Source organism: Orcinus orca, chromosome 9 (genome assembly GCF_937001465.1).
Source record: "Orcinus orca chromosome 9, mOrcOrc1.1, whole genome shotgun sequence".
In the NCBI taxonomy this organism is placed as follows: Eukaryota; Metazoa; Chordata; class Mammalia; order Artiodactyla; family Delphinidae; genus Orcinus; species Orcinus orca.
Window position 1 is genome coordinate 3225739 of NC_064567.1, and position 14876 is coordinate 3240614.

A 14876-nucleotide genomic window follows, 5' to 3' on the forward strand; every position below is an offset into this window, starting at 1 on the left:
AATACATTTCAGAGTAAAAAGTGTCAGGGAAGACAAGATAGTCTGCAAAGCCCCAGGGTAGTTTTAGATGGCATGGAGATGGGTCTGGAGAAACCAGGGAAGCCTGAAGGTGGGTGATAAGGTACGGAGTAAGGGGTGACCATGACAAGAGGAGTTGGCTGGGAAGGCTGGTCCCCAGGCAGTTAGAAGAGGAAGGGCGTCTAACATTCCAGCTTCCAAATGATTTTAACAAATCCTACCATTTGTATGTTTTTAATATTTCAAAGTATTTTCGTAAACATAGGTGATTTCCTCTCTAACCTTGTGGAGGGAAAGGCTTTCTAAGGATGACTCAAAATCCAGAAGTGATAAAAGAGGGGTAAACTTACATAAAAATTAAAAAATTTTTGCATGACAAAAAGCCCACAAACAATAGAAAATTGGAAGAAAATATTAATAACAAATACCATGGAAAAATGGCTAATATCACTATTACATAAATAACTCTAAAATATGGAGGTTATAAAAGACCAAAACAAAAAAATAAGAAAAACACATGAACAGATAATTCACAAATATAGAAAAATGGTCTTCAAATGTATTAAAAAGTACTCAAACACAGGCAAAATTAGAGAAATACAAATTGAAACTACATTGATATCATTTCTCACCTATACATCCACACACATACATATAGATCCAAAATCCAGATATGTGAGTCCACAGGTTAGTACACATACATACATGTCCTTGCTCTGTTCATAGAGAAGACCAGATCCAATAACCACCAGTAACAACGAGCCCACCCAGTGGGCTCATATGTTGCTCTCTCAGCACCATCTTCCAATTAAAAAATAAATAAATAAAATAGTGCTCGTAGGAGAAGAAATTTATCCAGGCTAGAACAAGAAAAATGCAGGTTGATTCTGAAACATCTTATGGGCCAGAAAGTAAGGAAATACTCAAAAAAGGTAGAGCTTGTTAACAGAAGGCAGAACCTCACTTACAGGGATCTCTCACGGCCAAAGCTGGAATAATTTGAGCAAAACCCATAGAATAAAACAAATATCCATGAATCCTTACTAATATAAATAAATAATCCAATACATAACTAAGTGGGGGGAGAGCCAACTCTTCCTCACAAGAGAATTCCAATCAATCAATCAATTCCAATCAATTCCAAGGGGAGAAGGTCGGAGCATCACCCTTGGTCGGCCACCACAGTGATGAACCCTGCAGACAAGATCCACCGAGATATGCTAAAATCAGTGGGTGAAAGTCTGAAGAGAAACAAGATCTGCACAGTTGCAGGATACTTACCAACCACAAAGGGGAAGAAGATGGCAACTGTGCAGGGAGAAGCCTGGCAGAGAGCAACTCAACCCGGAGATCCGCTCAACACCCCCAGAAGTGAAACACATCAACATCACGAACCTTTAGCAAGATGCACTGAGAGACAACATCCTACATATGGTGTCGTCACCGGCAAACCCCGTCAATGACTCCCGGAGAATGAAAACAGAATCTGGGTAATAAGTCTAACCTTTCCTTCCTCTGTGCTTTGTCTAGTTCCACTTGCTCACAGGGGGTCGCGTGCAGAGGCCTCGCCCGCTCAGACCAGAGTTTCTGACGCAAAACGGCTGCGCCCGACACCTCGTCTCAGGGCCCTGTGCACGGACGCCGCTCACAACACCGCGATTCAAGATGGCGGCAGCGGGCCGTGTGCAGAACCGCTGCGCCCGGCACTTTGCGATCTGGAGCGTGAGTGGCGCGGCTGCCCCGCCCCCGAGAACCCTGCCCCCTCCGCCGACCAGACCCTATAAAGCAGCCCCGCCCCAGCCTGGCGGGACAGCGCGTGCTCTGGAGCCCAAGCAGGTCTTCATTCAGAGAACAAAGCTTCCCTCTGCCTCTGAACTGAGCTCCGTCCCCTTCTACTGGCTCCAGCGACACCACACAGGAGACCCCTGTTGGGGACCAACTTGGGTGGCTCGGTAACAGTATTTTTGCCAAAAATGCATCACCTTACTCCAATCATGAGAAAACTTCAGACAGACCCAAATGGAGCCGCTCACCAAAACAGCTGACCTGTGATCTTCAAAAGTGATCTTTCTTTCCGTGAAAGACAAGGAAAGACTGAGGAAACGTCATAGCCTGGAGGGGACTGAGGGGAAGTAACAGCTACAGGAATGTGGGATCCTGAGACAGAAAAAGGACACTGGTAGAAAAACTGGGCAAATGCAAATAAGGTTTGTAATTGAGTGAATAATATTGTACCAATGTTAATTTTCTGTTCTTGTCATTATAAAATACACTGACAGTAGGAGAAGTGCGTTGAGGAATAGAAGAGAATTCTTTGTACTATTTTTGCAACTTTTCTTCACCCAAAATTCTTCAAAATAGAAAGCTAAAAAATTCCAAAGAATTTTAATAGCTTATGTCTCATTGGTCATAAACATTATTATAGGAAATAAAGAACAGTTAGAGAATTCCCCTCCCAACATACTGTAATCTCGATATTGAATTGAAAAAAAAAATTACTTCTATATCTAGACAGTATCAGCACTCAACACACACATTTGCATAAGCAAATAAGTAAGGATGGAGGGGTAATGGGGGCGGCCCTGAGTAAAAGACCTTTTGCAGGTTTGAAGGTCTAATGAATTCACCTGGCCTGAGTTGATTTAGAATTTTCCAAGCACAGAGGACAGGGTAAGAGATCAGAAAGGAACAGCCTTACTTAGTATTGAAATTCAGTTTGTTAGATTATGGTTTCTAGCAGGTGTCTAGGATATTCAGGAACAGCAGACTAACTTCTCTTTAATCTAACGAGCGTCAATTTCCATAAATGCTACCTGGAAAGGGTACCTCCAGTGGATCAAGTGTCTCAGAAGGTTGACATGCACACCTTCCAGCTTTATGACCTCTGCTCCCCTGCACACAGGAGACCTTTACACCCTCTCTAGAGACAATGCACATTTCCCTCTGCTCATCACCAATACATCAGACGAGTGTCCCCAGTGTGGAGGCAGCACAGTAACAGGAAGAACCACAGACTGGGGATCAGAAGTCTAGCGGCCGAGTGCCAGCTTCCCGAGGCACAGAGCATGCGCTGGGGCTGATCACACGTGGCCACAGATCACATGACTCAATAGTATACTGTATTACATGATAGATACTGAAACCAGGTAGCACAGCGCTTACTTAGTAGATATTTGAAAAATGCCTGTTTGTTTACTTATGGGTAAACTGGTAAATACTCAAGTCAACCATGCACCACTATCTAGGTGTAATTCTAACCAGAGGCACAATCATCTACCATCTATAGGGACAAATTTACTCCACAGGACCCAGCAAGCCAGCGCATGTCCTACGCTTCTGTATTAGGTGGGAACTTGGGTATAGAGAAGTCAGCTCTCAACCATGTCTTCCTCATTTGTTTCTATGAAATAAGCCTGTGTTTTGGCATCTGCCTGCGACTGGGTCAGATTATTTTGCTTTCATGTTAAAAGCGCCTTTCAGCCTTATCTCTTCCAACTCCCCCTCCAATGATACACTTGATGGTCATTCATCCTCTGCTCAAATCTCCCACTGAATGGCTCCCCTCTCACAAGCCTAGCAAACACCCAACTTGGCTTTATGTTCAATCTACCTCCTTCATAGACCATTGGAAGCAGCAGAGAAAAGCACGGAGCCAGCTGGAGTCTCCAACCCTTCCCGTCATCGTCCTTACAACCAAGTCTTGGGTGGGCATGTTCTTCTCAACAACAACTCCAATCTTTTGCTGCTCTCTTCACATCCCCTTTTATCTACTGCCTCTGAGCAGAGGCCCACCTGTGGGGCAGACAGGAAGGGGGCCCCCGGTTCTGATCACCTTCCAGGAAGAACCTGTGGCTCGGCTCCCAGCTGCTCACATCAGGAGTCGGCTTCAGCTTTCAAGCCAGGCCATGCTCACCTTGGGCAGCCCCCGGCCCACGATCGACCATGGCCAGGGCACTGGAGCCTGATACTTTCACCCAGTGCAGGGTCCTCGATGGGCAGTCTTTGCTCTGAGCTCCCCATTGCGTTGTCCCAGGTGGTCAGACATGCAGGAGTCTGAGGCCCAATCCGGCTTCTTCTCCTTTTCCCAGCCTTGCAGCTGCCACGTTTGCCTTGCGGCCTGAAGCTTTTTCCTCCCAATCCTGCTGCTGCCCTTTGGTCTTTCATAGGCCTCACTCTTAATGTAGGTTCAGCCTTTGCTTCCAGGAAGGCTCAGCTGGCACCCCAGCTCCCTGCTACCAGAGGCAGTGGTGTCCCCTCTGCCCACACATGTAGGTACCTGTCCATCCTCACTCCAGTGTCCGAGGATGAGGCATCCCCTCTCCTGTCTAAGCCAGCTCCTCCTCTGTACCTCCTTTTCCATTCCAGCCTAGAACCATCAAATCCTTTCCTTCCCACTTACCTTCTTGGTAAACCTTTATTATTTATTTTTATTAGTTATTTTTGAAAATTAACACTTATTTTCTAGGGCAGTTGTAGGTTTACAGGAAAACTGAGCAGAAACTACAGAGTTCCCATATGTCCCCTCTCTCCTGGCATCAGTTTCCCGACTTATGAACTTCTTGCACTAGTGTGGTACATTTGTGACAACTGATGCACCAATATCAATACATTATTATTAACTAAATTCTATAGTTTACATTAGGGTTCACTCTCAGCCACGTGTGCTCTGTGGGTCTTGACAAATGTACAATGTCATGTATCCACAGTCACAGGGTCAGAAGAGTCTCACTGCTGTACGAATCCCCTGTGCTCTACCTACTCATCCTTCCCCCTGCCCCCTACAGCCCCTGGAAATCACGGAATTTTTTTTTTCCTGTCTCCATAGTTTTGCCTTTTCTAGAATGTCATCGAGTTGGAATCATACAGAGCGCAGCCTCTTCAGATTGGCTTCTTTCACTTAGCAGTATGCATTTAAGGTTCCCCTGTGTGTTTTTGTAGGTAACTTTTTAAAAAAATTTATTTTATTTAAGTATAGTTGATATACAATGTCGTGTTAATTTCTGCTGTATAGCAAAGTGATTCAGTTATACATATATTTACATTTTCTTTTTCGTATTCTTTTCTATGATGGTTTATCACAGGATACTGAATATGGTTCCCTGTGCTCTACAGTAGGGCCTTGTTGTTTATCCGTCCTACAGATAATAGTTCACATCTGCTCATCCCAAACTCCCAATCCTCCCTCCCCCACTCCACCCCCCATTGGCAACTACAAGTCTGTTCTCTATGTCTGTGAGTCTGTTTCTTTTCACAGGTATGTTCATTTGTGTCATATTTTAGATTCCACATATAAGTGATATCCTATGGTATTTGTCTTTCTCTGTCTGACTTCACTTAGTATGATAGCCTCTAGGTCCATCCATGTTGCTGCAAATGGCATTATTTCATTCTTTTTTATGGCTGAGTAATATTCCACTGTATATATGTACCACATCTTCTTTATCCATTCATCTGTTGATGGACATTTAGGTTGCTTCCATGTCTTGGCAATTGTGAATAGCACTGCTATGAACATAGGGGTGCATGTGTCTTTTTAAATTATAATTTTTGTCCGGATATATGCCCAGGCGTGGGATTGCTGGATCCTATGGTAGCTCTATTTTCAGTTTTCTGAGGACCCTCCACACTGTTCTCCACTCCCACCCAGTAAAGGAGCTCCCTTTTCTGTGGAGTCATGTTTATGCAGCCCCAGCGTCCCTAGGACTTGCTCCATCTGCACTTTCTACCTTCATCCTCTCCTCCTTCTTACTCCTTTCCACAGGGGCACCTTCCCATCTATGTACAAAAGACACGTAATGCAGGAACAAACAAAACACACCTAACCTGACACGGCATCTCCATCCACTTACGATCCACCCCCTTGCCTTCTTTCCCGGACCTCAGTGGGTAGTAGGTCCCATTCGGGGCCATTTTCTGACCTCTGACCCCACCCTCAACCTAGTGGAATGTGGCTTCCATCTCACTGAGGGGCTGAAGCTGCTCTTGAGATCTCCCATCACCATCGAGTTGCCAAATTCTCCTTCTGTGGCCTCTTCTTCCTCTGCCTACTCCTTCAGAGTGAGTGTCCTGGGTTCCACCAGCCGCACCTTCTCCTCCCGTTCCACACTCCCCACCCTGGTGATTCCTTCACGGTCAACCTCAGTTCCTACTCTGAGGAGCACCAACACTGCACCCCAGCCTGGGTCTCCCCCCAAACCTCAGTCGACGTACAGGGTGTCTGCACATAGACATCCCACTAGTCCTCAGCGCTGACGTGAGTGAAACGAAGCCCCTTCTGCCCCCTCCTCTGGTGCTGACACCACAGTCCCCCCAGTCATGCAAACTAGGAACCTGCTGCAGGCATCTTAGAGGTCAAGTAGCCAAAGCTGTATGTTGTGGGCCAAATTCTGTCCCCACGAAAGATATACTGAGTCCTGACACACAGTACCTGTGAATAAGACCTTATCTGCAAACAGGGTCTTGGCAGCCGTCATCACATTAAAATAAGGTCATTCTTGAAAAGGAGGGGAGGCTAACCCAAATCCAGCAGCTGGAGTCTTCATAAGAAGAAGAAAAGACACAGAGGGAGAGGCCACGTGATGATGGAAGCAGAGATCAGAGCGGTGCGCCCAAACCCAGGAGCACCGAGGACTGAGGGCATCCTCCAGAAGCTGGAGGAGGTGCGACGGCGCCCCTACCGGTGTCAGAGGGAGCAGGACCTCGCTGACACCTGATTTCGGACCTCTGGCTTCCAGAACTGGGAGAAAATAAATTTCTGTTGTTTTAAGCCACTGGGTTTGTGGTAATTTGTTACTGCAGCCCCAGGAAACTAACAACCTTTCATTTCTCAGGGAAACTGAAGCCCTGAGTGGTAAGTGATATGCTCAAGGACACAGAGCTGATCAACTTTTGTTTGAAGATTAATCTCCTGTTTTGGTCAAAGGGAAAAAAATTCTCCAACTGACTGAGGAACAAAGTAGAAAGACCCTCAGAGAGACCAAAGTAAACCCAAGGAAGCTTTATCTGCTGACCTCTGTGCTTTCATGTGGCTCCCTGTGGAGGAAGCTTCTCCATCAGAGGGGCCTGGATGCCGACTTCACACGTGGAGGACCACTCGCAGTGCTCTCTGCCTGGAGCCCAAGACCTGGTTCATTGTCATCAAATGATTTTCCATCATGGACTGGATTATTCTGAAGGGTGTGTGTGTGTGTGTGTGTGTGCGTGTGTGTGTATGTGTGTGTGCGTGAGAGAGAGAGAGAGAGAGAGAGAGAGAATAAGAAAGAAAATGCATGAAGCTGTGTATTTATTTTGGGGTTGGTTGGTGCCCTCCCCCCATTTTTCTGTCTTTTTATTTACTTATTTATTTTAAAGAATCTATGGTAAGCTCTGTGATGAATCATCTCCAGGATGAAGATGGATCGGTAAAAAAAAAAAAAAAAGATTAAGGAAGAATAAAATTGTCTGGACTTATTACATCTGAAAATAATCATGCAATCAGTTCTCATTTTGCTTATTTGAGCAATAAATGAAATAGGGCATAAATCATAATGAATTTTGAAAAGTAAATTAATGTAGTGAAGTTTACTCATTTATCTTCTGAGGCTAGTTCAGGGGATCGAAAAGCTTCCCCCAAAAAACAGCATTTGGAAAAGAAAAGCAAAAAATTACTTTTTTGGCTCCTAAACTTTCGTGGCGAAAGACATCAAAAAATAGAATTTTCTTTTTTCTTTTGGCCGCACTGTGCAGCATGCGGGATCTTAGTTCCCCAACCAGGGATTGAACCCATGCCCCCCTGCAGTGGGGCGTGGAGTCTTAACCACTGGGCCACCAGGGAAGTCCCCCAAAATATCATTTGCAATATTAAATGATAAGTGTTTTCTGAGTCTTCCTATGTGCTTTGCATGGTGGGTAATATAAAAATATAAGATACACTCCTAGTCCTGGAATAGTGTCTGACACATTGCAGATATCCATATGTATTGACTGAATAATGAATAAATGGATGGATGGATGAACAAATGGGATCTAGTCTAATCACCATTGTTGATGGTCAGTAATACTGTAAGCTGATACAGCACTTAAAAGATTTGCATTATCATTTTTTTATGTATATCTTAAATTACACAGTTAAATTCTTGAGGGCAGGAATCCTTATAGGCAAAAACCCTTCCTGATTGGCCAACATTTGAGTACATAACCTACTATTCATTTTAAGATATTTCTATGTCTATGGTGTATCAGAAGTTCCTTTCCTCATGAAAGATCTGGATATAGAACTTTTGAGGCAGAGATGCTCTACCCACGGAACGAGTGACTCAGGGGAGGCTTGCTCTGAAATATTCATGATTTATCCCCCACCCCATCTACAGGGATACTTTAACATACATGGTCACAACTACAAGTACTAAAGAAAGTCACACAGAAAGATTTTTTTTTAAATAAAAGGGGACTTGTGTCTTATTTGTCACTGTATACCCAGTGTCTAGACCTGTTCAAGGAGGAGGTGGGGAGGGGTGGAGAGGGGTCCGGAGCCTCAGCCAAGTCTTGAAGTGTATTCTGGGGGTGAGGAAGCATTCTACAGCTGATGGAGGTGATGGCTGCACAACTCTGGGAATACAGAAAATACCACTGAATCATACAATTCACATGGATGAGTTGTATAGTATGTGAGTTACAGCTCAATAAAGCTGGGACAGGAAGTGGGAAGGGGAGAGGAGGAGGGGGAGGGCAGGAGGAGGAAGGGGGTAGGAAGAGAGGGAGGGGGAGGGGTAAGAGAAAGGAAAGAAGAAGAGGAGGAAAACAGGAAGAACAGAAAAGAGGAGGAAAAGGAGGAGGGAGAGAAGTGGGAGGAGGGAAAAAAGGAGGAGGGGAGGAGAGGAGGGGGGAGGGGGGAGGAGGAAAGACAGGGGAAGGCGGAGTGGGAGGGGGAAAGGGAGGAGGAGTCCTCACTGTGTCTGCTCCAGGGCATCAAGCCTCATGTGCAGAATCTAGGTCCAAGGTTATTTCTGTTCGGCTAACAACCTAGTGCCAAGGCTTCATGCTCTAATGCTTCCTCCAGATGCGTTCCCTGAATTGGAATTCCCATGCCTCCTCCCTGGAAAGGGTGGATGATCTCAAAGATGGCAACAGCAGCAGCAAGCCTGAGCCCACAGGCTGACGCGCTGGATGGAAGTGGAGAGAAGCCTGCAGGACTAAGGAGGCCACCCGCTGTCCTTTGCCCCACCACACCCAGGGACGAGTGCGTGCTTGGTTAACCAAACTAAAGGAGCCAGTCCTGGTCAAAATTAACCAGCTAGGTTCTGGGTGCCTCTCAGCTTGGCCTCCAATCCCTCCAGAAAGCCCTCTCCTTGAAACCAAGCAGGATCCTATGGGGCTCCTGGGCACGAAAGCCTTTCTGTGGCCCCTGTTTCTTGTTTGTGGGGAACAGATTCCAGCCTTCATGACCTTCCCTGAGTTCCAAAGGGCAGATTCAAACAATTGCTAATCAGGGAAGGGAGGGGGTGCAGAATACAAGGGAGGAGCAGCTACAAGACAGTAGTGCAGCCTTGGGGCAGGTCCTGGTTCCCCTCAAGGGATACACATAACAATATCTTTGAGCTCTTCTACAGAACTAAACCCCCAACAAATAGAAGATGTTAACTATTTGATGAAGCCTTCTTCATTCCAGAGAAGGTCACAGTTTGATGAACTTGAGAACCAGAGAAGCTCATCAGGAGACCCCCTGAGGCCAGATTAAAGGAGCACAGGCCCTGCACACACCCCGGTCCTTATCAGCAACCCTACCTTTAACCCAATGCTATAAAACTCCTCACCAAATCCTCCCAGGCTGGGGCACACGGTTTTGAGAGGCACAAGCCTGCTGTGTCCTCCTTTGCCTGCAAAGCAATAAAGCTGTTCTTTTCTACTTCACCCACAACTCTGTCTCCAAGATTCGATTTGGCACCAGTGCACAAAGGGTGAGTTTTCGGCATCACCCTCTGCTGCTCAGAGAAGGTACCCCCGCCCCCCGCATGGTGCTGCATAAGGCTGCTCACTCTACACGGCTTGCACAACCCAGAACTTTCCATCTTCTTTTTTCCTACATCACCACATGCCTCTTCTTGGTCCCTTTCCTCCAGGCGCTGCTCTCGCAGAGTAGACATGCAGTCAATGTGATGACACATGTCACATGCTCTCAGGTGAAATTACAAAAGGGGCTCTTTGGAAGCAATGCCTTAACTCTGTGCTGTTTTGAGTAGGAGAGAATGTGGCCTTTGGATCCAGACATGGGTTGGAATTCCAATATCTCCACTGTGTGGCCTTTAACCTTTCTGAGCTTCTGTTTTCTCCTCTGTGAGATGGGGTCATTTCCCATGGGGTTACTGTGAGGTTTAAGTGAGCAGGTCTAGCACCTGGGTCCTGGAAATCAGGGCAGAGGTGTGACTGCTATGATGTTACTGCTGCTGATGGTGGAAGAGGTGGGAGATGGGAGAGGTGGGCATAGTTCATTTGTTCAAGGTTTTGCCAAAGTCTGTGTGGTCTAAAGCTCTCGGCACTCTCAGGTACCTTTGGGTTCAGGTAATCTTCTGCAGGTGGGGTGCCAGTGTAGATACCCTTTGGGTTCACGGTGAGCTGTGCCAGCCTGGGCATCTGAGTTAACGCCTCTGTAATGATCAGTGTCACACTCGGCTTTCTTCCACCTATTTGTTTACCTTCTTAGAGGTTCCACCTTACACCATACAGTATAAAAAACAAGTTTTTGACAGTGTGGTACTGGCATAAAAACAGACATATGGATCAATGGAACAGAATAGAGAGCCCAGAAATAAACCCACATACCTCTGGACAATTAATCTATGACAAAGGAGGCAAGAATATACAATGGAGAAAAGACAGTCTCTTCAGCAAGTGGTGCTGGGAAAGTTGGACAGCTGAATGTAAATCAATGAAGTTAGAACAGACCCTCACACCATGCACAAAAATAAACTCAAAATGGCTTAAAAATTTAAACATAATACACGACAGCATAAAACTCCTAGAAGAGAGCATAGGCAAAACATTCTCTGACATAAATCTTATCAATGTTTTCTTAGGTCAGTCTCCCAAAGCAATAGAAAGGAAAGCAAAAATAAACAAATGGTACCTAATCAAACTTAAAGCTTTTGCACAGCAGAGGAAACTATTAACAAAACGAAAAGACAGACTATGGACTGGTAGGAAATATTTGCTAATGATGTGACCGACAAGGGCTTAATTTGCAAAACATATGAACAGCGCATACAACTCAATGACAACAACAACAAAAAACCCAATTGAAAAATGGGCAGAAGACCTAAATAGACATTTCTCCGAAGAAGACATACAGATGGTCAATAGGCACATGAAAAGATGCTCAACATTGCTAATAATCAGAGAAATGCAAATCAAAACTACAGTGAGGTACCACCTCACACCAGTCAGAATGGTCATCATTAAAAAGTCTATGAATAATAAATGTTTCAAACGGTGTGGAGAAAAGGGAGCCCTCCTATATCATTGGCGGGAATGTAAATTGGTGCAACGACTATGGAAAACAGTACGAAGGTTCCTCAAAAAACTAAAAATAGAGTTGCATATGATCCAGCAATCCCATTCCTGTGCATATAATCCAGAAAAGACAAAAACTCTAATTTGAAAAGATACATGCAGCACTATTTACAATAGCCACGACATGGAAACAACTTAAATGTCCATTGACAAGATGAATGGATAAAGAAGATGTGGTGTATGTCTACAATGGAATATTACTCAAGCATAAAAAGAAGGAAATAATGCCATTTGCAGCAACATGGATGGACCTAGAGATTATCATACTAAGTGAAGTAAGAAAGGGAATGACAAACACCACATGATATCACTTACATGTGGAATCTAATATACAACACAAATGAACTTATCTACGAAACAGAAACAGACTCACAGACATAGAGAACAGACTTGTGGTTGCCAAAGAGGGTGGGAGTCGGGGAGGGATGGACTGGGAGTTTGGGATGAGCAGATGTAAGCTATTATATATAGAATGGATAAACAGCAAGGTCCTACCATATAGCACAGGGAACTATATTCAATATCATGTAATAAACCATAACGAAAAAGAATATATATGTGTATAACTGAGCCACTTTGCTATACAGCAGAAATTAACACAACATTGTAAATCAACTATATACTTCAATAAAATTTTTAAAAAAGTGTTCGATCATTTTAAGGGCTTTTTTTGTTCCTGCCTTTTAGTAAAGTCCCAGGACAGAAAAAAACAACTGAAGAAGGGCTGCCTGGAAACACAGGCTTCAAGGAAGTCGGTGATTGCTTCTCAGTCTGTGTCAGGAGTGAAATGAGATCCCAGCCTTGTAGACTGGGGAAAACAGGAATTTTGAGAGGAACAGGAGAAGCTCTTTAAGGAAGTGGATCGACATGAGCGTAGCCAATTCACAACAGTGCTCTCTGCCTTTCTTCCACTCAGAGGGTCTGCATTTCCTCTCTGTCCTTTCCTGCTGCCTTTTCACCCTCTCCGCCAACTCATGGGCATAATCTCCAACTTTGGGAGAATCTGCTATCATTGGTCCAGAGAACAAATTGCTCGGAACTCTTTTATCCAAGATGTGGTTTCAGCGAACATAAATGTTGTAAAAGACAAGTAATCAAAACCTTAAAACTCCTCAGCTATTTGAAAGCTTTCTTCCATGGTTTAGAAGCAAAGTTGGTACCGAAGACCAACCCTTGTAGTTGATGGATGAAAATCGGTTGCACACAGCACAGCAAGGCAGCGTGTGATGGAGACGAGGGTCTGGAGGGAGCTGCTCACCACTGAGTCAGTGACTCCTGAGAGTCGCTTATCCCCATTCTGTTCAGGAGGAAGCAGGGCGGTCAATACCCCTTTATCAGCTCACAGTGTTTGAGGAGGAAACGCACATCGTGTGCGGAATTTCCCTAAAGAGCACGAACGGTTCTATGAAGTCTTGGAATAAGATGGGGTTCATTAATGATAAGGTCTCTTCAAGTTTCTGGCATCTAGCAATTGATGAAACATTAGCTAGGCTGAGAAACTGCCAACATTTCAACAGAATAAAAAAACAGAATGAGCAGACTGGAGTGTTAAAACTTGGGGACTCTGGAAGTTACCGTTTCATTATGAACTCTCATGAATCCACAGGGTCCCAAACACTCTTGCTATCACTAGCAAGTATTATCACAGATATGGGGAGAAAGTCACATTTTCCTATTCCTATACTTAAGACACTTGTTTCTACTATTTCTTAAAGGCTTTCATAAACAATTTCTATTTTTCCATTCAAGCATCTCTTCCAAGAAGAGATCGGATATTCAGTAGAAATGGTAGACAGTTGGGAGATTTGCCATGAATGGTTTAGGCAGTAAAAAGTCATACTATTTAAGTGTAGACCGTACATACCTGGATGGGAGGCTACGAGTCTTACTTATTAAGGAACTTTAAATATTTCTTACATCTAAGCTTACAGAAAGCTGAGATAAGGAAGCCTACCTTTCATACAATGAGAGCAGGGCTCTGTTACAATACGCTCTGTCCATGGTCTTCAAGAAAGTCCAGATCTGAATTTTAGGACAAAGTGTGCAGGTGCAGTTAAAAAATGCATATTATATATACGTATATATTTTGAATACAACCATATAAGCCATAGAAAGAAAACTCAGCAAAGCTTTTCAGCTTGTGTGGCAAATGGGGTTTTCCCAACATGGCCACAACAGTATTTCTGGTCCCAAATGCTTTTTCAAAACCTTGGCACTTTCCATCCAAAGATGGAGTTTATATCCTTGAAACTGGGCAGTGCTTTTGACTGCATCAGAGTCGAATGCAGCAGAAATGAGATTCCTGGGGCTGAGTCACAAGGCAGTACTGCACGCCGCAGGTTCTCTTTCTTGGGAAATTCGCCTGTGGAACCAGCCACCACGTTGCAAGGGGGCCCAGGCCACATGGAGAGACCACATCGAGGTGTTTTAGGTGACAGACCCGGCCGAGGTGTCAGCTGACAGCCATCGCCACCAGGCACGGGAGGGAGCGAGCCTCCTGAGGAGCCGCCCCAGCTGACACCACAGCGCAAAGTAGAGACGCGCTGGTCGCCCCAGCCCCGTGCAAACGGCAGACTTGTGAGCCCAGTAAATGTCAGATTTAAACCCCCAAGTTTTGGGGTAGTTTGATTATTCAGTCATAGTAACTGGAACTTCCAACATGAGTACATGGAAAATAAGAACAACATATTGCATGGGGGGCAGTTAAGATGGCTGGGACAAAGTGATCTTCATGGTGTCATTTGAAAGGTACAGACCTTGGACTTGCATCTACAAAAGGAAAGCCTCCCTCCCCACTGGCCCAGCCGACCCTTCTAAACGGGCAGAGACAGTTAGGAAAGGTGAGAACTCCCCAAAGGCCAAGTATTTCTCCCCACACAGATGAGCCGCAGTGCCCTGCGCAGGACAGGGCGTGGGCCGTCAGGAGCCAGACGCTGGAGGCGTCCCCCAGCCGCTCTGGAATGACACCTCTTTCTCGCCCCTGCTCTTCTTCCCCTGCATCCGCTCTCTTCCCCTCTCCTCCCCGTCCCCTTCTCTCTCTGAATGCCTCCTTTTACTCTTTCCTACCTTACCTACCTATGTGTTAGACGTTGGTATCTGAGTTGCCAAATATTTGGGAGAAGTCATTGGAATCATTTGTAATGAGGACGATGAAACTTACTTCCTGGGTGGTGCTGAAGATAAATTCGTTTCTTTATGTAAGGCACTGTTGGCATTCTGCTCAGCAGGTTAAAGGCTGGTGTGTGGCTGTGAGTACAGGTGAGCTGGTTAGTGCTTCTGCAGCGGGTCCAGAGACCCCTGCATCGTGATTACTG

At 45.1% G+C, this 14876-nt stretch overlaps 1 protein-coding gene across 5 annotated transcripts in view; it reads right to left on the reverse strand.

Moving 5' to 3' along the window:
* The window catches only part of DPP6 (dipeptidyl peptidase like 6), a 1028806-nt gene that overhangs the window by 210980 nt on the left and 802950 nt on the right, over window positions 1-14876 (reverse strand). The window lies entirely within an intron of this gene.